Here is a 25060-nt window from a genome sequence, read left to right on the forward strand (position 1 = left end):
GTACATGTGAAAAAATTTACACCATTAAAGAACCTTAGTGAGCGCGCAAAAGGTTGCAGTAGTATATTGGGCAAATAAGTTCAAAGGGGCGTAACTCCTGGAAAAAAAATTGAATCGTAATTTCCTGTCAATATGCACATCTACGTTGTATGTCCTTATCATCTGAAAAGGTTTCATGAAATTCTGTTGTGTGGTTTGAGAGGAGTTGCGATGACAAAAGGTTGCAGTAGTATATTTGGCAAATAAGTTCAAAGGGGCGTAACTCCTGGAAAAAAAATTGAATGGTAATTTCCTGTCGATATGCACATCTACGTTGTATGTCCTTATTATCTGAAAAGGTTTCATGAAATTCTGTTGTGTGGTTTGAGAGGAGTTGCGATGACAAAAGGTTGCAGTAGTACATTAAAGTAAATAAGTTCAAAGGGGCGTAACTCCTAGAAAAAAAATTGAATGGTAATTTCCTGTCGATATGCACAACTACATAGTATGTCCTTATTATCTAAAAAGGTTTCGTGAAATTCTGTTGTGTGGTTTGAGAGGAGTTGCGTGGGGTATAAAAATTGATCTGACAAGTAAATATCATGCATTGATTGGTGGAGAAACAAACAACTGCACATTTATCAGAGATGTTATATCTATAACATGGACTAGTTATACCAGTTATAATATGATCAAATAAAATGTCCATGTATTAAAATGTATACCAAAATTGATTTGATAAGTAAATATCATGCATCGATTGGTGGAGAAACAAACAACCAACTGCACATTTATAAGAGTTCTTATATCAACAGCATGGACTAGTTACACCAGTTATAATATGATCACAGATATTCTTATGTCTTTTAATGGTTTTATTTTTCTTTATTTAGAGCTTGAATGAATTCTTCTAACTTTTCTTGAATCTGTCCGACTGTTTCTGAAAGTAAAAATATAAATACAGATTAAACTGCAGGAATGTTGTGCCAAATTTTTACGTCACTTATATACAATACTGAATCTTTACCATAATGGACCATTTCAAAATTCAAATTCGTTCCCCGTGTATTTTGAAGAGTAATTTTTAGCATTCTCCCATTCTGAAAAGAGTTCTCTAATCATATTCCTTCTTTTCCTTTCAAATGCAACTGGCTTATATTAGCATTGTTGCTTATTTCCATTAAAACACTACATTTCTGACCATGCAAATCTAACAGATATCAACATCAGGTTGACAAGTGACATACATTCATAATTTCAAGTAGTTAAAAGAGCTTGTGTCAACTTTCATTGGTTGTTCCACTCAAGACTTGTAAAAAATGTTCTTCCTAAAGATGACCTTGACTGATTAATTCATTGTTGTTTCTTCAATGTTTAGGGGAAAATATTTCAGAAGAATACATTGAATAACAAACCAATCAGAGAGGTTCAGCAAATTGGGTCAATAGGATGAAAATTCGAACTGTCATATAGAAAAAAGTATCAGTTGTTGGATAGAGTCAGAGATTTGACCTTGCAAAAGGTCACATACCAAAGTTTATCTTGGTGTTTTGGCTTATTTTAACAAATAAAAAATAAATGGGGAATGTGTCCATTGGACAAAGATGATGCCCCCACTTGCATATCATATAAAGTTATAAAGGGACATAACCAAAAAACGGTAAAAGTGACGCTACCCAAATTTGTTATGGATCTGAGGTTTGTAGTAATAAGTATTGTGTATAAGTTTCATAACATTTGGTTGAGGCAAACTTAAGTTTGAGAACGGAAACAAAAAATTCAGCAATTTTTCCTTTTGTAAAGGGGCATAACTCTAGAACAGTAAAAGTGACACCACCAAAAATCAAACTTGATCTGTATTTTGTAGTAATAAGCATTGTGTATAATTGTCATAACATTCGGTTGAGGCAAACTTAAGTTAGAGAATGGAAACAAAATATTTAGCAATTTTTCCTTTTGTAAAGGGACATAACTCTAGAACGGTTAAAATGACACCACCAAAATTGTTATTGATCTGTACTTTGTGGTAATAAGCATTGTGTATAAGTTTCATAACATTTGGTAGAGGCAAACTAAATTTCGAGAATGGAAAAGAAAAATTCAGCAATTTTTCCATTTGTAAAGGGCATAACTCTAGAACGGTTAAAATGACACCATCAAAATTCAAACTCGATCTGTATTTTGTGGTAATAAGCATTGTGTATAAGTTTCATAACATTTGGTTGAGTCAAACTAAAGTTGGAGATCGGAAACGAAAAATTCATCAATTTTTCCATTTGTAAAGGGGCATATCTCTACAACAGTTTAAGTGATGCCACCAAAATTCAAACTTGATCTGTGTTTTATGGTGATAAGCATTGAATATAAATTTCATAACATTTGGTTAAGGCAAATTAAAGTTAGAGAACGGAAACCAACTTTGGGACATATGGACGGACGTACGTACGGACGGACAAGGATAAAACTTAATGCCCCCTCGGCTAAAGGGGGTAGGGGGGCATAAAAACTGGCCTGGCTGTCTTTAACTTTCACAGTATATAAATTAATGGGGAATGTGTCCATAGGACACATATGATGCCCCCGCTTCCATATAACGTTTTAAAGGGACATAACTCAAGAACTGTAAAAGTGACGCTACCCAAATTTGTACTTAATCTGAGTTTTGTGGTAATAAGCATTGTTTATAAGTTTCATAACATTTGTTTGAGGCAAACTTAAGTTAGAGAACAGAAACAAAAAATTCAGCAATTTTTCCATTTGTAAAGGGGCATAACTCTAGAACGGTAAAAGTGACGCCACCAAAATTCAAACTTGATTTGTGTTTTGTTTTAATAAGCATTGACTAAAAGTTTCATATCATTTGCAAACTAAAGTTAGAGAACGGACACGAAAAATTCAGCAATTGTAAAGGGCATAACTCTAGAACGGTAAAAGTGATGCCACCAAAATTAAAACTTGATTTGTGTTTTGTGGTAATAAGCATTGTCTATAAGTTTCATAACATTTGGTTGAGATAAACTAAAGTTAGAGACAAAACGAAAAATTCAGCAATTTTTTCATTTGTAAAGGGGCATAACTCTAGAACGGTAAAAGTGATGCCACCAGAATTCAAACTTGCTCTGTGTTTTATGGTAATAAGCATTGTGTATAAATTTCATAACATTTGGTAGAGGCAAACTAAAGTTAGAGAACTGAAACCAATTTTGGGACGTACGTACAGACCGATAAAGGTAAAACTTAATGCCCCCTCCGCCATGGCGAGGTCATAAAAAATATATTAAACTCCACCATACAAACATACACAACTTACTTAATTCTACAGCAAGCGTAACTCTCCTTCCTGTTAACAATGTCTTTAAAGTGTTTTTATTTTCACTATATTCTTCTAATACTTCTTTTATTATTCGTTCTAATCTTCTAGCTGTAATATATACAATGTTTGAATATAGATGAGTTTTAAAATCACAAAAATCCTAAATAGATTGATGTAAATAAACACCAGGATTAAAATTTTGAATGGCAGATGTGACTTACGTCTACAAACTTATAGATTGCATGATTAAACAAGAACATGTGTCCATAGGACACAAGCCTCCCTCACACTATATCATTTCGACTTCATCAGTAAAAAACAGAAAAATAATGACAGGTTTCTTATGTTTCAATGATAACATCATTCTAGTTCCAACTGAACTGCAGAATTGTATTGATTTTGAATCAAAAGTACGTATTACAACATAAAGCAATCCAAATATCTGTACATACCTTCATTATTTACAACCTGTTGTCTCAGAGCATTGCTGGTTACTTGTAACATTCTATGTAATCTCCAAAATAAAACAACATCACTACAATCCAACTGTAAAGAAAAGATAAATAAACTGTTAACACAGAGATATGTCTCGCCTATTTGTTATTTTGATAATGCAAATGCTGAAATTAAAATAGCAATACTTTAACATGTAAGTTATGCAAATATTCAAAATCAATGAACCATGACTGAAGGTACAGGGCTAAACAATCTCCATGGAAATGAGATGTGACAATGCTAATACAACTGCAAACCAAAGACCATTGACTTTTCTTAAGTCGTTCCCTTTAAACAAACCTAAACACAAACATTAACTTGTAAACTATGCAAAAGTTTCAAAGTCAATGAACCATAATTAAGGGGTGGGGTTATATAATCTCCATGGAAATGAAACTTGCAAATGCCAATACTTTTGCATACTGAATATCATTGACTTAACATTAGTGGTTCATCTTAAACTGACCTAATCACAAACTAATACATGTAAACTAAGCAAAAGTTTCAAAGTCAATAGACCATGAATGAGGGGTAAGGACCAAGTATTCTCCATGGAAATGAGATGTGATAATGCTTATACAACTACATACTAATTATCATTGACCTGACACTAACAGTTCCCCTTAAACTGACCTAATCAAAAACTAATACATGAAAACTAAGCAAAAGTTTCAAAGTCAATAGACCATGAATGAGGAGGCAGGGCCAAATAATCCCCATGGTAATGAGATGTGCCAATGCTAATACAACTGCATACCAAATATCATTGAACTACCTCTAGCGGTTCCCCATAAACTGACCTAATCAAAAACTAATACATGTAAACTAAGCAAAGTTTCAAAGTCAATAGACCTTGACTGAGGGGGCGGGGCCAAATAATCTCCATGGAAATGAGATGTGCCAATGCTAATACAATTGCATACCAAATATCATTGACCTACCACTAGTGGTTCACCATGAACTAGACCTAATCACAAACTAATACATTGTTGACGATGCCGCCAACGACGACACCAGAAACAGCATACCTATGTTACACTTTTTGACTCCGTCAAGCGAGACAAAAATGATAATACAGCCGTATGCTATCTTCCTTATAATAAACAACACAATAGAACCAAAATAGACATCCTTATTTCTTCTCTTCAGAAATTTGCACATTTTTGTACAATAAATCGTAATGTGTGTTGTTATGAATATATACTGATAATTGATGTTGATTGTAAACATGGTTGTGGTTAATACATTTCTACCTATTATGAAACAGTGCGTTTCCCATGTTAAAGAGAAATTTGTATTTTTTCACAATTAACCTTTTTGCTTTGTTTTGCCTTATTTGTTACGATTTCTGTAATGCAAGAAATTTGATTATCCCAACAGTTTATATTGTTTTATTAATTGTGCATTACTCACCCCAAAATCGGAGAAGCCTTCTTTATAATAATAAAAGCCTTTTCTACATTCCTGAGCCTGTGACAAGGACTTCTTTACAAAATGTTGTCTGTATACATGGTGCCATGCATGTTTCTTTAATCTATCAATAAAAATATTACTACTGTAAATTCAGAAATAATTGCGAGGTTTTTATTATTGCAAATAATGCGACTAATTGAAAATCGCAATAATAAGAACTTGCATTTTGATATCTGATGCATATACTTGTATGCAGGTTTTTCTGAAATTGCAATAATAAATCTCGCATTTTTGTTCTTACTTCAAAAATCGCAATAATAAATGCACGCAATAATTTCTGAATTTACAGTATCCCCATAATGTATAGAAAGTATACGCAGCAATATTAGTACCTATTCTTTTTATTCATTTTAATCCATAGTTAAAAGATCTTGAAACTTAAGGATTTAAAGTTCAGTCCTTTGTCTAAGATTTACCGAGCTATGTCAATTTAACATTAAGAAAAAAGATTTTTTAAGGGCATATGATACAGTAACAGGGGAGGTAATGACGTTGCTAACGCGAAATATTATTTTTTCCCGATGTCAAACTGTGACATATCAGGAAAAGATGCATTTTTGACTGATTTAACTTGAAAACTAGTTCATTAACCCCTCTTTTTTATTAAATGACATTAGGTTTGATTACGTATGAAGATTTTTTGTACAAGTTATTATGAAAAAGTCACGAATGAAATTTTTTTAAATTATATAAATATACAGCAAAAAATGATGTTTTTTTCTAAAATCCTACAACTTTGATAAAAATTATTTCCAAAGAATTGTTATACAAATTTAGAGCATACTTATGTAAAGAAGATTTTCCAAATGTTTTTACAAAAATATGTTTGTGTTTATCTTTTGAAACAAAAAAGTTAGGTATGTCTATACAAAGGATAGGAATGTCCAAAAAAGGGACATTTTAAGTTAATGTCTAAAATTTAGACCCTATTTATCTCTTAAAGTAGCACATGAAGGTATATTTTTTATTACATATTTGAATTGCTTAGGTGAAAAATAGCTTGTATGCAAATTTTCGTAAAAAATTAACCTTGCGATCGAAACCTTAAAGTCATATGAAATGAGTTTCTTGTGGTTATAATGTTCTGCAAAAGGAAAAATATTGGCAAGTATGGGAAGACAATAATTCAATAGCAGTACATTTCTGAATATTTTGATAAGATGAAAGGTCTTTATATGCGACTACATTATTTTGTTGAGTTCACCTTAGACCTTTAATAAAGAATCTACATACATTTACAAACGAGTGCTTGTTATACTCATGCCTATTTCCTCCCGGTTTCACATACATTTGTTTTATTATAAAACTTTGCAATTCCAGTATTTCAAATTAAAAATTTGAAGTATTATATGACTTTAATATTAACAATAAAATAGTTATTGAAACAGAATTACATTTATACTTAACTTTTTATATTTATAAATATACTTTATTAGACTATGGAAAGCATAGATTATCATCTAAGTAGTAGGAAAAAAATTATCAAAAGGAGAATAAACAATTATATGGGAGTGGATTTCCATTATAACAGACATTGTGGAAAAATTAAGTATTTGATATTGCATTTTCTCGATCAGCACATAAAAAAACATGAAAGAAGTTTGTTTTATTCAATTCCTTTTCTGTGACATCATGACATCAAAACTGTACTTGTTTTTTTATTTGAAGTATTAATTCAAAGGACCTACTGAGAAATCTTGGAACTTAAAAAGTGAAAATTTCAATAAAATTTAAGACAATCAAGGCTCCTTCTTTGTCTTACATAAAGTAGAGTACTAAACCCCTAACAGGAGGGATTGTGCCTGATATTCATATGAGGAAGACATAATCTTTTAATCAGTTTAATTGAGATCTGGAGCTGGCATGTCAGTAACTGCTAGTAGTCTGTTGTTATTTATGTATTATTGTCATTTTGTTTATTTTCTTTTGTTTCATATTCTGACATCGGACTCGGACTTCTCTTATACTGAGTTTTACTGTACGTACTGTTGTGCGTTTGTTTTTTCTACATTGGCTAGAGGTATAGGGGGAGGGTTGAGATCTCAAAAAACATGTTTAACCCCGCCACATTTTTGCGCCTGTCCCAAGTCAGGAGCCTCTGGCCTTTGTTAGTCTTGTATCATTTTTAATTTTAGTTTCCTGTGTATAATTTAGAGTTTAGTATGACGTCCATTATCACTGAACTAGTATACATATTTGTTTAGGGGCCAGTTGAGGGACGCCTTCGGGTGCGGGAGTTTCTCGCTGCATTGAAGACCAATTGGTGGCCTTCGGCTGTTGTCTGCTCTATGGTTGGGCTGTTGTCTCTTTGACACATGCCCCATTTCCATTCTCAATTTTACTCATGTCTGACTGGTGTTAATTGATATTAGATGATTAGGAATGTTCATAGGTAAATATATACAGTTTGACTCTTCACAAGGATATAATGAAAACTTACATGAAAACTATAAAGCTATGGTACTATTCAAAACTAAGTGTACTTACAAATTCCTGGTCAACTTCTACACCTTGTGAGTGTAAATTTTTTTTAACTGTTGTGAGTTCATCTGTTGCAAGTACTGACTTGTGACTGTAATAAAGGCATATATGAATATAAATAATAGAAAAACAAGAGGCTGTCAGAGAGACAGCAAACCAGATTTTCCTGCAGAGGTCGAACCCTGAACAGTTGAGCAAGTATGGACACACCATTTAAGCTTAAAACAGCTCTGAATTTGGATTGTGATTGAATATTTGACATTGCATACGTTTGTGACACAAAATGAATGTGGTTAAAGAACTGAAAAATTTGAAATTGGACATTTACCTATTATGGTCCAATATCCAAAATCTAAGTACATTGTTAGAATGAGCATATCAAAGAACCCCAAGAATTCAATTTTTGATGAAATCAAACAAAAGTTTAATTCAGGACCCTTTGAATCTCAATGACGACCAATTTGATAAGGGAGCCCAAAATCCAAAATCTCTAAATACATGGTTAGATTCAGCATTTCAAAGAACCCCATGAATTAATTTTTTGTTAAAATCAAACCAAGTTTAATTTTGGACACTGATTTGGACCAACTTGAAAACTGGGCCCAAAATAAAAAAAAAAAATGTTTATTATTAGACAATATAAGCTTAGTTTTTAAAGGAGTTCGATTCATCAAAAAAAATATATAGCATTCAGAAAATTAGTTTATACAGAATAACAAACAAACCTAACACAAAATTCTTCAAGCAATTTACCAAAGAAAAGATATCATTTACCATTAATACAATGTCTTTTAAAAATCTATAAAACTTATCCAGGGTTTCAGCTAGGATTTTGAGGGCTTTAGTCACTTTTGCGCGAGATGAAAATCAACCTTGTTTTGGGTAACAGCAAGGAATCAAGGATGTATATTACTAGCTATGCATATTTGTCTCTCTCGTTTAATTTGATACTAAATGGTTTTGTATTTTACGTTTTAGTGTCTATAAATTAATATGAATACTTTCACGCATGTGCAGTACATAGTAAAGCAAGCACCTGTTTGACTCGTGAAAATATTTCCAAACGTTTTGAATAAAGTTCAATTTTTTTAATCCAAATTGTCGAAAGGTTTTGATGAAAAGTTATATCAAATATGACGAAAATATGTTCATATGACAAAACTACAACAAACGAACTGCAAAATGTGATCGTTGGGAATTAAAACGCGAACTGTCGGAGGGAAAATAATTTTGTCAAATTTCACTTCAGTTATTTTCAGGGGACATTCCTGATCAACAAAAGTTGGGTGCCTCTTTTTTAAAACCACAGCATAATTGAACTTGTAGCGACTATTTCACTGCATAATCATTATCCTTGTTCATACATTTAAATCGATATTTGGAATTCATTTCTTTAAAGTTGGAAACAAGGATTTGTAACAATCCTTATTGGAACGATTCTAATGACTAAATTGTAAATTAATCGAGAAAAGATCACTTGTACTTTCTATTTTTAAACGAAATGAAAATGGGAAGTGACAAGTGATTAATAAATTCAGAATGAGTCCGGATTCATCTACGGATTAGTTATGGTTTCTAAAGGGGCACTAGCTACGAGATATAAAAAATTATAAAATATGATTTTTTTTGTTCAATCATTAATGAAAGTGGAATAGTGAAATAAAAATTCGCTTTTAGCAGCCAGTCTTGTCCAATTTTGTCAAAAAAAGCAAATAAATATTGATGATGAATTATTCACTTGCAAGTGAATAATTCGACCTCATTGAATCCGTATTCATGTGAACTTCAATTTAACTCCTTAGATAGAGTTGGATAACACATGAATTGTGTGCATGTTTGATTATTTAAAGGAAAAGAATGTCAACATTGAAAGTAAACAAAGGTAATTCATTTAATTGACTGATTCGATCCTCAAAAAAATCATTCTTATACAGGTAAAAATGATGATTAACATATATTTTTAATCTATAAATGAAATTAAATAGACCTAGAAGAATCCAATTGCACGAGTTGCACTATCTATTTATATCTTTATTTGTGTTTATATCCCTTATATGGGCATCAGTGGTTTTCGTGAGGTCAACCTGACAGTTAATTAGATGGAGTCTAGACTAAAATACACACAAAACGAAGCTAAATTTACATATTATCGCCCCCATGCCCTGTAAATTGTTTATTTTAGATTTTTTATAATTTGGATAAATGTTTTACATTGTTATATAACAAATATGAAAACTGAGTCAAATTGGTGAACATGAATTTGACAGCTAGTGCCCCTTTAACAAAAGGCAGGAAATTATCATTTTTTTAAAATTAAGTTGCTTAGTAAGAATATATTTGTCTCTCTCGTTTAATTTGATACTAAATGGTTTTGTATTTTACGTTTTAGTGTCTATAAATTTATATGAATGCTTTCACGCATGTGCAGTACATAGTAAAAGAAGCACCTGTTTGACTCGTGAAAATATTTCCTAACGTTTTGAATAAAGTTCAATTTTTTTAATCCAAATTGTCGAAAGGTTTTGATGAAAAGTTATATCAAATATGACGAAAATATGTTCATATGACAAAACTACAACAAAGGAACTGCAAAATGTGATCGTTGGGAATTAAAACGCGAACTGTCGGAGGGAAAACAATTTTGTCAAATGACGAAACTACAATAAACGAACTGCAAATCGTGGTCGTTTGACAAATATTGAAATTGAAATGCGGTCTGACTGATTTTACTGGGATAAATAATTATGATGGTCAATTATGAGGTTTATCAATAATTATTGGATTAGTGACCCATCTGATGGCGATCAGCGGATTACCTGTAATCACAACTTTTAACACCTGTTGTAAACTTTAATTAGCTGAGGGTCATAAACTTGTAAGAAACATGAAGACAGGTAGAATCATAGTATTTTCATGCAAAAATATCTTTATACTTTCCAAATTTAAGTGACGAAATTGTTTTGAAAAACTTTCATCATTTAGAAAACTGTTTCGTAAATGACGAAAATGACGAGCGCTAGCAAAATCACTGAACTCATCTGTAATTATCTTCAAAATGTATAATAATGAACAGTAAATTTCAAACTATATTTATACCGTCCTACAGAGCTTATCATCAACAGCCCTTAGGAAACAGAAAATTTTCAATAAAAACTTTCACTCCAATTAGACAAGAAGTCACTTGCACCTACTCTTCATCAAGAGGTTGTCCGAGACCTGCAGACCAAACCAGTTTCAATGGCCATAGATGAGAGCAACGACCACATCTGTGACAAGTCTCTTGCCATTCTAGTTCGCTACTTCACTGACCAAGCAACAACCAAATTCCTTGCCATGCCAATATGTAATATAGGAAAAGCATCTAACATCTTTGTCCATCTTCAAGAAGTATTTGTGTAAGTTTTTTCTAATTATTAACTTTCATTTTTGATTTTAGTAATACTTACAAAAATAAGAAGATGTGGCAAAATTGCCAATGAGACAACTCCGTACCAGAGACCAAATGACATAGAAGTCTGAAATTGTATTTTTTTTATTACAAGTTCATGTAAATTGTGATTTAAAAGTATATAATATCTCTTCTTTTTTCAGTGACAACAATATACCCTGGGAGAACCTGGTGTCATTTGTGTCCGACAACTGTAGTGTGATGACTGGTAGACACAATTCAGTAGTAACCCGCATCAAAGAAAAGTGTCCAGCTGTGTTTGACTTTGGATGTGTGTGTCATCTTGCCAACCTTTGTACTGTTGCTGGTGTGAAGGCCCTTGCTCTGCCAGTAGAAGACCTCCTCGTGGAAGTTTACTTCCACTTCTTTCACAGGTATTGTAACATTTGGATAAAATTGTTTATAAAAAAAAGATATATATCAATGAGACAGCAATCCAACAAAAATGATATTTATAGGATCAACATTTGTTTATTTATAATAAAATTATATTTGATACATCAATTAGACAGCAATCCAACAAAAAATGATATTTATAGGATCAACACTTGTTAATTTATAATAAAATTATATTTGATATATCAATGAGACAGCAATCCAACAAAAATATTTATGGAATCAACACCTGTTAATTTATAATGAAATTATATTTAATATATTTTAATATAAAATATGGAGATGTGGTACACATTTTTTTCTGAAATGTTTTGAATTTATAATATGATTATAATAAGAATTATTATTTCAGTTCAAACAGAAAAGAAAAGTATAAAGAGCTTCTAGAGTTAACAGACACAGAACCTAGCAAGATCATCAAGCACAGCAGCACCAGATGGCTTAGTTTGGAAAAGTGTGTTGGTTGTCTTCTTCACCACTGGTCAGCCCTTACATCATACTTCAACTCCCATGACAAGGTGGAGAAGCCAGGTCGTATCAAGCGGTGTGCCAACTACCTCAGTGACCATGAGATGTGCCTCTACTGCCACTTCCTCAGCTTTATACTGGAACCACTGAACCACTTCAACACCATGTTTCAAGTAAGAACTTTTTTAGATAACATTCTTTAATAGAATATTAATTGGTACATGTACATGAAACATTTATTCAAAAATAAGGAGATGGAGATGTGATATGATTGCCAATTAGACATATTTTTATCAGAGTTGGAGATGTGATATGATTGCCAATTAGACATATTTTATCAGAGTATAGAAAAGACTTTATGTTTATGATAGATTTATTCTCTTTTTTACAGTCAAATATATGCATTTTCATCTTGATTACTTTCAGCATTTATAATCTTGTTAACTTTTTTAGGCTGATGAGTCACATATTGGTTTCTTGAGCCAGGAGATGACAGTCCTATTGCGTACCTTCCTTGGCAAGTTTGTGAAAGCCAGAGTCATCCAGTCACACCAAGACCTGACAACAGTTCCCTATAGTGATGCAGCCAACCAGCTGCAAGACAACATCCTAGCAGTTGGCCTTTATACTCGTACTCACATGGCAGACCACACAGATGACATCAGCCCATCAGTCCTTGCAAGATTCTTCAAGTAAGTTAATGATATTTTAAATAAACTAGAGGTTTGAATAAACATTAATAGAATAAATATAGAGTATATCTTAGAGAGACAGCCAACATAAAAAACAATTTACCTAAAAAAATTATTATAAATATAAAAATATGTGGTATGATTGCAAATGAGACAACTCTCAACAAGAGACCATATAACACAGAAATTGTTCTCTTCATTAATTTTGTTTACTGAATTTCAAATAAAATTGTTTCAAAAAATTAATTATTTTCTTTTTTTATAGGTCTGTCAGAAACTTCTACACTGTAGTTGTGGCCAAGATGTTAACAAAGTTCCCTTTCAAGGACCCAGTTGTTTGTGGCTTAGCCTTTCTGAACCCATCAACCAGAGGAGACCTCCCTTCATCAGTTGTAACAGTTGTTGCTAGACGTTTCCCATCAGTTGTACCAGAACACCTACTTCAACAACTGGAAGAAGAGTTCACAACCTACCAGGTCACACCAGCATCAGAACTGCCTACATACACTCTAGGATCAACCAGAGTAGACCAGTACTGGGGACAGGTGTCAAAGATGACCAACAGAATCACAGGAACGCCCAGGTTTCCTCTTCTCACCAAGATTGTCTCAGCAGTGTGTACCATTCCAAATTCAAATGCTGACTGTGAGCGTACCTTTTCAATGCTAAAGAAGATTCAGACTGACACCAGGTCATCCTTAGACAATTCAACATTATGTGCCCTCCTGACAATCAAGCTAAACACCAACAGCAAATGCTACACTAAGCAGGCTTGCTCTTCATACAACAAGGACTGTGCATAAAACATACAAGTGACATTTAAGTAACCAATGTGCAACCTTTGTGAAATATTGAACTGTAGTGCTACATACTTAAATAGTTGCTTTTAAAATTGAACGTTTTAAACTTTATGAACTTTAAAAACTTTGAAACACTTTTAACTGAAGTGCTGTATGTGTGCATGTACTTTTAATAATCATTACTGAGTACCTTTTGTGTTTGACATTACAACTTGTGATATTGATCTATATAATATATTGTTGTATTTTTGTTATTAAATTATTAAAATGATTACTTTTTTATTTCTTTACAATGTATCAGACAAACATAAAGTAATCTTGCTGGTGTTCATCACAATAAAAAGAGTACAACATTCAAAAAGTTCAAAAAAGAAGGTTTATAACCTCATCTTGCACCATCAACCCAAAAAAAAGAAGCATGCCAGTCACTATCTCTTGAGCCAAATCAACACACAAAAAAATGCCGCAAATTAATTTGACCCTTAAAAATGGTGTCGTGCACAAATACCTCCATGGCCATTTTCAAAAGTTGGCAGGTATGCAATTATAATTGTGTGATTGATATTTACCACATGCTTTGTTATCTGATAACAGGTGAAAATTATTTAAAAACACTTAGTGTAATCAAACATTATATATATAACTAATAGTTCCCAATATTTTTTCTTTCATTTGTCACAAACTTATATAGATCTGCAAATTATCTATCAATATCAACAACTTTATCTACACTATGTAATGTAATGAAATATATCCTTTAATGAAAATAGATCATTATCTAATGAAAATAATATCAAGTAAAAATTAAACATTAACACACACAACAAAAATAAAAATACCACATAACAACTGTGACATCTACCTTCAAAACACACATGTCTCAAAGAAAAATAGTTATAAAGAAATTTTTGACAACTCCTGACTAAAATCAATTGATCAGATATAATCATTGATAGACTATCTATACATATACTTATTAATTACACCATTTCTGTTCAAAGGGAAATAACTCAATCACATAATAAGTATCAATTTTTGCTACTGAAAGGTCTACAACTCAACAATGAGAAAAGCTAAAATTGTGAAAATTAAACTTGACCTACATTAAAATACAGGAAACAACATATCTAAATTTGAAAAAATTTCATCCAAGCACTTGCATGATAATGAACGAACACTGTTTGGCAGCCGCCCGCCCGCCCGCCTTACATCCCCAAATCAATAACCGATTTTTCCTTAGTAAATCCAGTTAAATATACAAAAGCTTATACATCACTAAACCATATGAAACATGAATCTTTGTTAAAGTAGGCATCTAACCTAGAAAAAGCTTCATTAGATAAAACATCAATTCAAACATAAAAGTCTAAAGTTTGTATTTAAATTCATTAAAAAATGAATTATATAGAATATAATTCTTCTTATCAATTACAATATGAAACCAACCCGTTATAAATTTCATGCATCCGAAGCACTTTTATAATATTACTGACTGTTTCCATCATTTTGAACTGTCATTATTCTAAGAGTTATTTATTTGATCTAATCAATTAATTCTAAAATGTAACTTATGCTATTTAAAAAAATTGTGTATTATTTTTTTAAGTAGTGCATCAAGCAAATAAAATGGACTGCTTAAAAGTCTGTCAAAATAAATTGAGAAAAATTGTTTTTTTACAACTTTCACAATGATTAATTGTTTTATGTGCTTATTTTCCATTGTGATATACATGTGCTCCCATAGATGTTTTAAAAAAATGCAACTTACATTGTATCTGATTTTAAGCAAGTTCCAGTGAATACATCAAAACAGTCTAAGGTGAACATGGGTGTACACCTCTCTCCTGAAGACAAAACAGTCTAAGGTGAACATGGGTGTACACCTCTCTCCTGAAGACAAAACAGTCTAAGGTGAACATGGGTGTACATCTCTCTCCTGAAGACTGGTGAGATCTATATCTTTTAAGTGTTTTGCATTGTATCAAATTTTGTTTACTGCTTGTTGTTAATATTGTATGTTCTCTGCTAAATATTTCTTATAGTTAAGGTATTCTATAGATCATATTTTAAATTTGCAAATATCTTTGTAGTGGGAGAATATGTTTTTCTAATTCAAAACTTTACCAGGGGAGGATCCAAGCTTTGAGCAAAGGGACATAATTGTCATCTATGGTTAAAAAAACAAAGGGGTGCACCCATCTGAATCAATCTCAGAATACTACCTACTTTAATTACTTTACATAGATGTATGTCTGGTAAACAATTGTGTGTATTTGTTTTCTTGGTTAAATCACATGTTCTGCACTAAGAATCATCTCTTATTAAATATTTGTGTATATATCCAGTGTATTTTTTTTCTCTCCACCTCTCATTAATATACAAGTTGCACTCTTTAGGTCAGAGTTTAGAGTTTAACATAGGCCCTATTTTATTTATGGGTTAACCTTTTTTTTTAAATTCTAATTGGACTTTTCAGGTCTTGTTCTTAGAATTTTTCTAGCTTTGATTTTGTTGTTGAATGAAGTCTGCCTATTTGAGGGTGAAACTTAAAGGTTCACTACTCAGAATCTTATCCAGTTCAACCTTAGCATGGTCTCTCTGTTTATGTTGTTCTGTTTTGTACATGTGTACCTGTGTAGTGTGAAATTAAATGTGTTTGTTTTCTCCTTAAGGGTAACTTACAGGTTCTATACTAAGAATCTTATCCAGTTCAGCCTTAGCTTGATCTCTCTGTTTATGGTGTTCTGTTTTGTACTGCCAACTTAGCCATTGTTCACTTGTGCTTGGTCCTGTCAGCTCTTTTAGTTTACTTTCAGCTGAAAAATATAAAAAAACAAGCATTTTGTGAGTATTGCATTGCAATACATAGTCCCTTACTGGTTACAAATTCATTGTAATGGAACGAAATTTTAACTTGATCTATAACTTGTCATGGTGTAAACTACATAAATATATCAAGTCAAAATCTTCAAGCATGATGAAAAAAACTGTTGTAAACTGATTATTTAAGTGAATTTTCTATGTCCAAAGACCATAACTCTGCACAAAATTATCAGACTGGAACAAAATTCCAACTTGATCTGTAACTTGTCATGATAAAACTATAAACTAATTATCAAATCAATATCTTCAAGAATGACAAACAAACCAACCACTAAATTCTTCAAACAATTTACCATACCGGCAAAGAAAAGGAAAAAAATTCCAAAATGTCATTTTGTCTTTTAAAAATCTAATCTTTTAAAAAATAAGTTATTTCCCTTTGAACAGAAATCTACTAATTAATAAGTATTTCATCATAAATTTAATTCTAGGGAAAGGGCTTTAACTGAACAAATGAAAAGCTAAATTCCTGAAAATTGAACTTGACCTGTAACTTGTCATGATATATCAATAAACACCAAATATCAAATCAATATCTTCAAGCACAAAGAAAAAAAATCTGGAAAACTGATTTGCCAGACTACCAGATGGACAGACAGACAGACAGACGGACAGACGGAGTGCAAACCTAAAGTCCCCTTTGACTTCGTCGGTAGGGGACTAATAAAATAAAATATTTGTTTTGAATAATTTATCAAAAGACTTATACAGACAGAGACATATTATCATTTGTTTTAAGAAATATGTTTTATATTATACAGTTTTGAAGGTACAAACTAAAAGGGACTGACCTAAATGAAAGTGTTGGTAGAGTCAATTAGATCTTCAGAAATTTACCTTTACATATAAAAATCCATTTGTGTATATCATTAGTAAACCTACTTTTCATCTTGTGATTCTATATTGCTATTTGAAATGTATGTTTAGTGGTGAAGATTGTAGATTTTTTGTACCAGTAGCATCAAGTTTTCTGTTGCTGCTTAGCCAAATATTATCCATGTCATATTCTAAAATAATTTTGTTACTGAAAAAACCGTGGCATGACAGGGGAGGTAAACAGACTAAAATTGTTTGATCCTTACTTTGTTGTAACTTTTCTCTGTGAGTTTCCTCCATAAATTTGACAGCCATATCCCTATGTTGTTTGTCTGGTATTGTTTTGTCGTCTAGTGTATTTTTCTGCATTACTCTCTGAAATAAAATTTCAAAGAATAGTTTTTTTTTTCAAATTACTAATCACTTTATATCTTTTTTTCCCAGTTAGGATGCATGTTCAGAAAAATTGTTGTTTTTGCCACAGAAACAGCTTTGAGAATACAAATTTTTAATTAAATATTCAATTTTTTGTCAATAATAACGTAATGTACTGTGAGCAATAGCTCACTTATGAATATCCCAGCTATACGTATTAGGAAAACAGAAAATTGATATGTGGTGAAAGTGAAAACAAACATGAAACTTGATACCAAATTTGAAGAAACTCTGATTCATACTTCACATCTTCTTATATTTAATTAGAGAGAAAAATGTGAAGAAAATCTTATACATGGTCATTATGTGTAAAGAATATTTTAGTATTTAGTTAATAGGAAGTTGATGAGCACTGGATGTGAAAACACATCACACAGTACAAAAACCTCACTTGAAGCTTGATTCCTGAGAAAAATGTGACGATAATTTCATACACACAAAAATAAAAAGATGTGAAATATAAACAAACATGAAAGAACAACAACTAACAACAATTACTGAATTACAGGCTCCTGACATGGGAAAGCAAATTTGATACCAAATTTTGGAAATCTCTGATATCTAGTTCCTGAGTAAAATGTGACAAATATTTCATGGGATGGACAGAGGTTAAACAGTATATCCCGACTCCTTTAGAGAGGGTATATAATCAGCTAAACAGTATAAACTAGACTACAATCCATCCTCACACATAAAGAGGATGCTTACTTGATTAAAACTGTCTTAACAGATTGATTTCTATTTAACAACTCAACATGATATATATATATATATATGGTTGAGAATTGGTGGCCAAATTGTCTAAGTTGTTCATATTCAGTGATCACTTGCCTGTCTACCCAACTCATGGAGATTTGCATTTTAATATGTTCTTAAATTGACAAGAATTGTCAGTTTTCCTAAGTTAAAGGTTGGCAGTTCTTGCTGTGTACTCCAGCTTCCATCACCATTAAAATCTGACTGTCATTATACAGTCATAGGCACTGTTAGAGGTGTTAAACACCAAAAACAAATAACAAACCATGACATATTCAGCTTAACACTATGGTTTATACCTTTCACTACAAAGTTAGATTCAAAAGTGTTTTCCCTTCAATGTTTAGAAATACTGCTATCTATGCCACAAATTTACCAAACTGTCCACTGCTTTGCCCTCCCAATGATGATTTTCTTAGTGATATATATATATTGCCACAGACTTATCAAACTGTCTTCTGCTTTGCCCTCCCATGATGTTTTCTTTACAGATATCTATTGCCACAGACTTACCAAACTGTCCTCTGCTTTGCCCTCCCAATGATGTTTTCTTTACTGATATCTATTGCCACAGACTTATTAAACTGTCCTCTGCTTTGCCCTCCCAATGATGTTTTCTTTATAGATATCTATTGCCACAGACTTATCAAACTGTCCTCTGCTTTGCCCTCCCAATGATGTTTTCTTTACAGATATCTATTGCCACAGACTTATCAAACTGTCCTCTGCTTTGCCCTCCCAATGATGTTTTCTTTACTGATATCTATTGCCACAGACTTATCAAACTGTCCTCTGCTTTGCCCTTCCAATGGTGTTTTCTTTACTGATATCTATTGCCACAGACTTACCAAACTATCCTCTGCTTTGCCCTTCCAATGGTGTTTTGCTTTACTGATATCTATTGCCACAGACTTACCAAACTGTCCTCTGCTTTGCCCTCCCAATGATGATTTTCTTTACTGATATCTATTGCCACAGACTTACCAAACTGTCCTCTGCTTTGCCCTCCAAATGATGATTTTCTTTACTGATATCTATTGCCACAGACTTACCAAACTGTCCTCTGCTTTGCCCTCCCAATGATGATTTTCTTTACTGATATCTATTGCCACAGACTTACCAAACTATTCTCTGCTTTGCCCTCCCAATGATGTTTTCTTTACTGATATCTATTGCCACAGACTTACCAAACTATCCTCTGCTTTGCCCTCCCAATGATGTTTTCTTTACAGATATCTATTGCCACAGACTTACCAAACTATCCTCTGCTTTGCCCTCCCAATGGTGTTTTGCTTTACTGGTAGCTACCACTGCCAACTTTAACTGGTCAAATATTTCATCATGATCTTTACGCTTCTTATCTTCTTCCACAATTCTCTGGAACTCGTCATGAAGTGTATCCCATCCAACCTTTAAACAACAAACATATACCAGTAAAATTAACAGTATTATTTAGCCTGATTTACATATCATGGTTTAATAGAGACAAAAAATCAATGGTTATAATTTATTCACCTATTGATTTATTTTTTGTATTTATGTTATATCCTTAAAGGTTGTACATGTAAGCAAAAACTGCAAAATCTGTCAAAATATAAATTGATATCTTCTAAAATGTATTTTGAAATGGTTTGCAGGCTTACTCTGAAAAATGGTAATGTTAACTTAATAACATTAACTATTACATATGTGAAACAAAGTATTTACCTCAACACATTTCTTGGGTAGTACATTAGATGCCCATTTTGCTAATTTTACATCAATATTGGTATTTAATTCTCTGGAATAGGAAAAATCTTTATACTGTGTTGTTAACATATAATGGATTATATCAATAAATAAACTTAAACAAGCATTCTGAGAGTATAGCATGGCAATACATAGTCCCCTACCGGTTAAAAATTCATTGTACTGGAACAAACTGCTAACTTGATCTATAACTTGTCATGGTGTTAAGTATATAACAAATATCATGTCAATATCTTCAAGCATGACGAAAAAAGGGAAGAAAACTGATTATTTAAGTGAATTTTCGAAGTCCAAGGACCATAACTCTGCACAAAATCATTAAACCAGAACAAAATTCGCACATGATCTGTAACTTGTCATGGTAAAACAATAAACCAAATATCAAATCAATATCTTCAAGCACAAAGCAAAAAAGTGTGGAAAACTGATTTGCCGGACTGATGGATGGACAGGCAGACAGACAGACAGACAGAGTGCAAACCTAAAGTCCCCTTAGGTAGGTAGGGGACTAAAAATAAAAGTGCAAACGCTGAAATGTATAGCCTGCTTTACTTATCATGATTGAATTTATGTTGAAAGTGTGTTATATGAAGGTTTTACTACAAGTATCACATAAACTTCAAATAATCAATGATCAATTTAAACAAGGTCAAGGTCAGATGTACACTGCTAGACAACATGAACACTATGCAATCATTCTATAAACCAAATATACATGTAGTTGACGTCTTCCTTATAGTATCTGATTAATGGAGTAAACAAATGAAACTCAACATTGACTAATGAATCATGAAAATGAGGCCAAGGTCAGATGAACCTTGCCAGGAAGACATGTACATCTTACAATCCTTCCATACAATAAATATAGTTGACCTATTGCTTATATTATCTGATATACAAACAAAACCATAAAAACTTAACATTGACCAATGAACCATGAAAATTAGGTCAAATTTACAATCATTCCATACACCATATATGGTTGACCTATTTCTTACAGTATCTGAGATATGGTTTGACCAAAAAAACTTAACCTGGACCAATAATCCATGAAATAAGGTTGAGGTCAGGTGAACCCTGTCTGATGGACATGTAGACCTGGCAAAAACCCATACACCAGATAGTTATCATATTATTCATAATAATTTTCATAAATTGAGGAGAAATTGTATTTACGAGGATATTTAATTTAATGGTTTTAGGAAGTATGTGTACAAGCCTAAAGATGGTATGTGTGCTTCTCTGAAGATTTGATTTTGATTTTTGGTGTTTTAACCCCACTTTTAAGCACCGCTTTTGGACTATTTCGTGGCGGCCAGTTTTTATTGGTGGAGGAAGCTGGAGTGCCCGGAAAAAACCACCGACCTTCTATAGGAAAACCGACAATCCTAGTCAAATAAGTAACACATTTTTATGGAAAAACTCAAGATTTGTCTATAAAAACTGTATTGCATGTTCTTGTAAAACAACTATTCCAGCATTTATTACAATCAAGTTCATAAGCTAGTATGTGTGTTTTTCTTTTGTCTTTTATTTCTTTGTGTAGAATTTATACCTTTCAAATGCTATCACCATCTGTTATATAGCTGCAGTGGATTTAATATGTTTTTTTTTATATAGCCTTAAAAAGTAAAAGCCAGTATTACCCTAAGTTTTGTGCCTGTGCAGCAGGTAGATAAATATTCTCAAATATGTAAGGTGCATTCTTATCCCAAATTTTCTTAGAAAATGCATCCTCCCTGCAAAAACAAAACAACATTAATATATACCAGAAATAATTTGTTAACTTTTGTTAAATAATTCAATAAACTATGTCACAGGTACTTAGGTAGATATTATACAAGTGTTATGAACAAATATTTTGGAATATTTATATGTTTATCTTTCTACAACATATAAAAGGAGTAAAGAATTCAATCAATGTATTATTATAGCACCTTCTTATAATACAATTATGCAGAGGCTAAGAATGGGAGCCCAATTTGAATACTTAGAATATTTCTTCTAATAATGATGATTAAGTCATTGTTGATGATTGATTGATTGGTGAATAACGCCACTTTCAGCACTATTGGCTATTTCATGGCGGTCAGTTTTTATTGGTGGAGGAATCCATAGTGCCTGGAGATAACCACCTACCTTCTGCAGGAAAACTGACAATCATTGTCAATTGTCAATTAAGAGTGGAGTCAAGTGCACCTGCCACAACCGCAGTGTTGACTGGCTAGTGATACAGTAGTTGAACTACTCAGCCAACAAGGCCCCAAGTCTTTTTTGATAAAAGTGGACAACAACAATACAAATGCAGTTGTTTCAAGAGCCTTTTGTCTAAAATACAACTCATTTTCAGTGGATGTTTATTGCATAACAAGTGGTTATTTTTTTGTATTGCAACAAACATAAGGCTACATTTATTTTGCATGAAATAAATAGTTATATTTTGCTTCACAGCTCAGTTATCTCATAAGACCTTTAGAATGAATAAATTACATGTGTAAAAGTGATTTACCATTCTTTTGCTGTAACTTGACTTAAGTTGATTATTTCATCTAAAATCTCCCCTTTAGCTTTTTCAAATAGCTCCGTCTGTAATGAAAAATAGTGATAATGAAGAAAGATGTAACAGTACAATAAAATATAAATACATTTCGTGAAACTTCTGAAATAGGACTACAAATCATTGACATCTGATGTGCGCTTAATTGATTGATTGATTGGTGTTTAACGCCACTTTCAGCAATATTGTGCTATTATGGTGGTCAGTTTTATTGGTGGAGGAAGCCGTAGTGCCTGGAGAGAACCACGACCTTCAGTAGGAAAACTGACAATACTAGTCAATTAAGATTGGAGTCAGTATTGACAGGATAGTTACAAAGTAGTTAGACTACTTAGATCACTCGGCCACAGAGGCCAATGATGTATGCTTAAAGACATACATATAATTCAAAGCATTTGATTTGTCCAATACTGTAAACATGAAAATTTTCATCAAGTAGGTCTTAAACAATGAATTTAAGATTCCACATCAAGTACATTTTCACTAAAAGAACATTCAGAGAATCATTTTTTATAGCATCTCAAGCGATGACCATTACATCTGTACTCATTCAAAAGTTGTTTTTTAGTTTGTGTGGTTGTGTCATTTTTGTCTTGATTTACTTTTTTTCCCTAAGTAATAACATGAGATGTCTTTATCAGTAATTTAAGTCAATTTCATTCAGAAATAATACTAACCCTATCTAATTCTTGTAACCTTGGGAATGTATTCTTCCATTCTGTTTCTAAATTAAATCTTTGAGCTGCAATTCAAAGTATACTCATGAAATATTTATAAATGGCATTTGAAAGCAATCATTATTTTACCATTGATGTATGAGTTCCTTTTCAGACAATGGTTTCACACTTTATTTTTTTTCTTTTAAGTTTTTAAAAGTTTGAAAATTGACTACAAATAAAACTTCATATCAATATTTTTCACTACCTGGTAGTAATTTTAACTAACAAACAAAAGGTTCTTTGTGACTTTTGTCTTTATATCACTTCGTCTTGTAGTTAGTTGTTTTTGTGCTAAGTACCAATCTGGTAGGACAAGCCCTAACTGTTTTTTACAGTTCTATGTTATGTTGTGTTGTTTTACCACTGTCCCAGATCAGGAGGGTTGAGCCCCAGCCAGAAGCCTGTAATCCAGTTGCTGACTGTTGTACTTAAATTTCTTTTATAGTATTAGTATAAATTATTTGATTAGGGACTTTCTGTTTTGGATTTTCCACTGAGTTCAGTATTTTTGTGATTTAACTTTTTTATAGATTTTCTCTTTTGAATAGTTTGTTACCTTGAAAGTTAAAAACAACTAACACTTATACAGGTCATAAAACATATATCCCAGCGGGCACATGACGTTGTTTCAACGTTGAAAAATCGTTGAATTTTGGTTGACTTCAACGTTCAACGTTGATTCAACGTAATTATTTTCAACGTCAAATATTTAACCACAATTCAAGGTTGATTCAACGTCTTAATTTCAACAGAAAGTTGATGTTGATTCAACGTTGAAATTTCAACAGAAAGTTGATATTGATTCAACGTCTTATTTTTCAACGTTGAAATTTTAACAGAAAGTTGATGTTGATTCAACGTCACTTTTTCAACGTTGAACCAATATATATATGAAATATATGATATGCATTAATCAACTATTCAAATCTGTTTTACTAATGAATTAAGTTTGGAAATTGAAGCAGGCAGTGGGATCAAGTGGGAGGGGGGATTGGGGGGTTGGAACCCCCCTCCCCCCTTTTTTTTGGACGATAAATGTATTTGTCAGTGGCGGATCCAGAAATTTTCATAAGTGGGGGCCATCTGACTGCCTAAGAGGGGCCCGCTCCGGTTAAGCTTCAGATATTCCCTATATAATCAACCAATTTTTTTCCAGGAAAGGTCAAACCACCAGAACCGTACCCTCCCCCTCCCCTTTCCCCTTTTTGATCCGCCAATGAACCTTGCATGTTTTCTGATAATCATTTCTACAAAATAAAATATATTTCTTCCATATAAAGGGTTATAACAATATCCAAACCATTGTAATCATAAATTTAAAATAAAACAAATTTACGGAGATATATATATATTTATTTGAAATAATAATTTTAAACTTTTCCCGCTCTTAAAACTTTGCTACTCGGAATATCACGGAAATGCTTCCGAAAGTTCGTGCATGTCGATTAGCGCCTTATTCAAAGAAACAACATTTGTTTACCACTCGAGAGAAACTGAAACAAGAAAAAACTATTCTACAACGTTAACAGCGATGGCAGAGGGTAGCATGAGACAAGAACACAGAAGTGAACAATCTGTACGTTATTTTATTGTTACAAAT

The 25060-nt window shown here is 32.3% G+C and overlaps 1 pseudogene; it reads right to left on the bottom strand.

The window, feature by feature from the left end:
* Positions 1–545: 545 nt before the first annotated feature.
* LOC127708401 (dynamin-like 120 kDa protein, mitochondrial) overlaps positions 546–25060 on the bottom strand; it is a 55137-nt pseudogene continuing 30622 nt past the window's right edge.

Source organism: Mytilus californianus, unplaced genomic scaffold (genome assembly GCF_021869535.1).
Source record: "Mytilus californianus isolate M0D057914Y unplaced genomic scaffold, xbMytCali1.0.p SCAF_7, whole genome shotgun sequence".
In the NCBI taxonomy this organism is placed as follows: domain Eukaryota; kingdom Metazoa; phylum Mollusca; class Bivalvia; order Mytilida; family Mytilidae; genus Mytilus; species Mytilus californianus.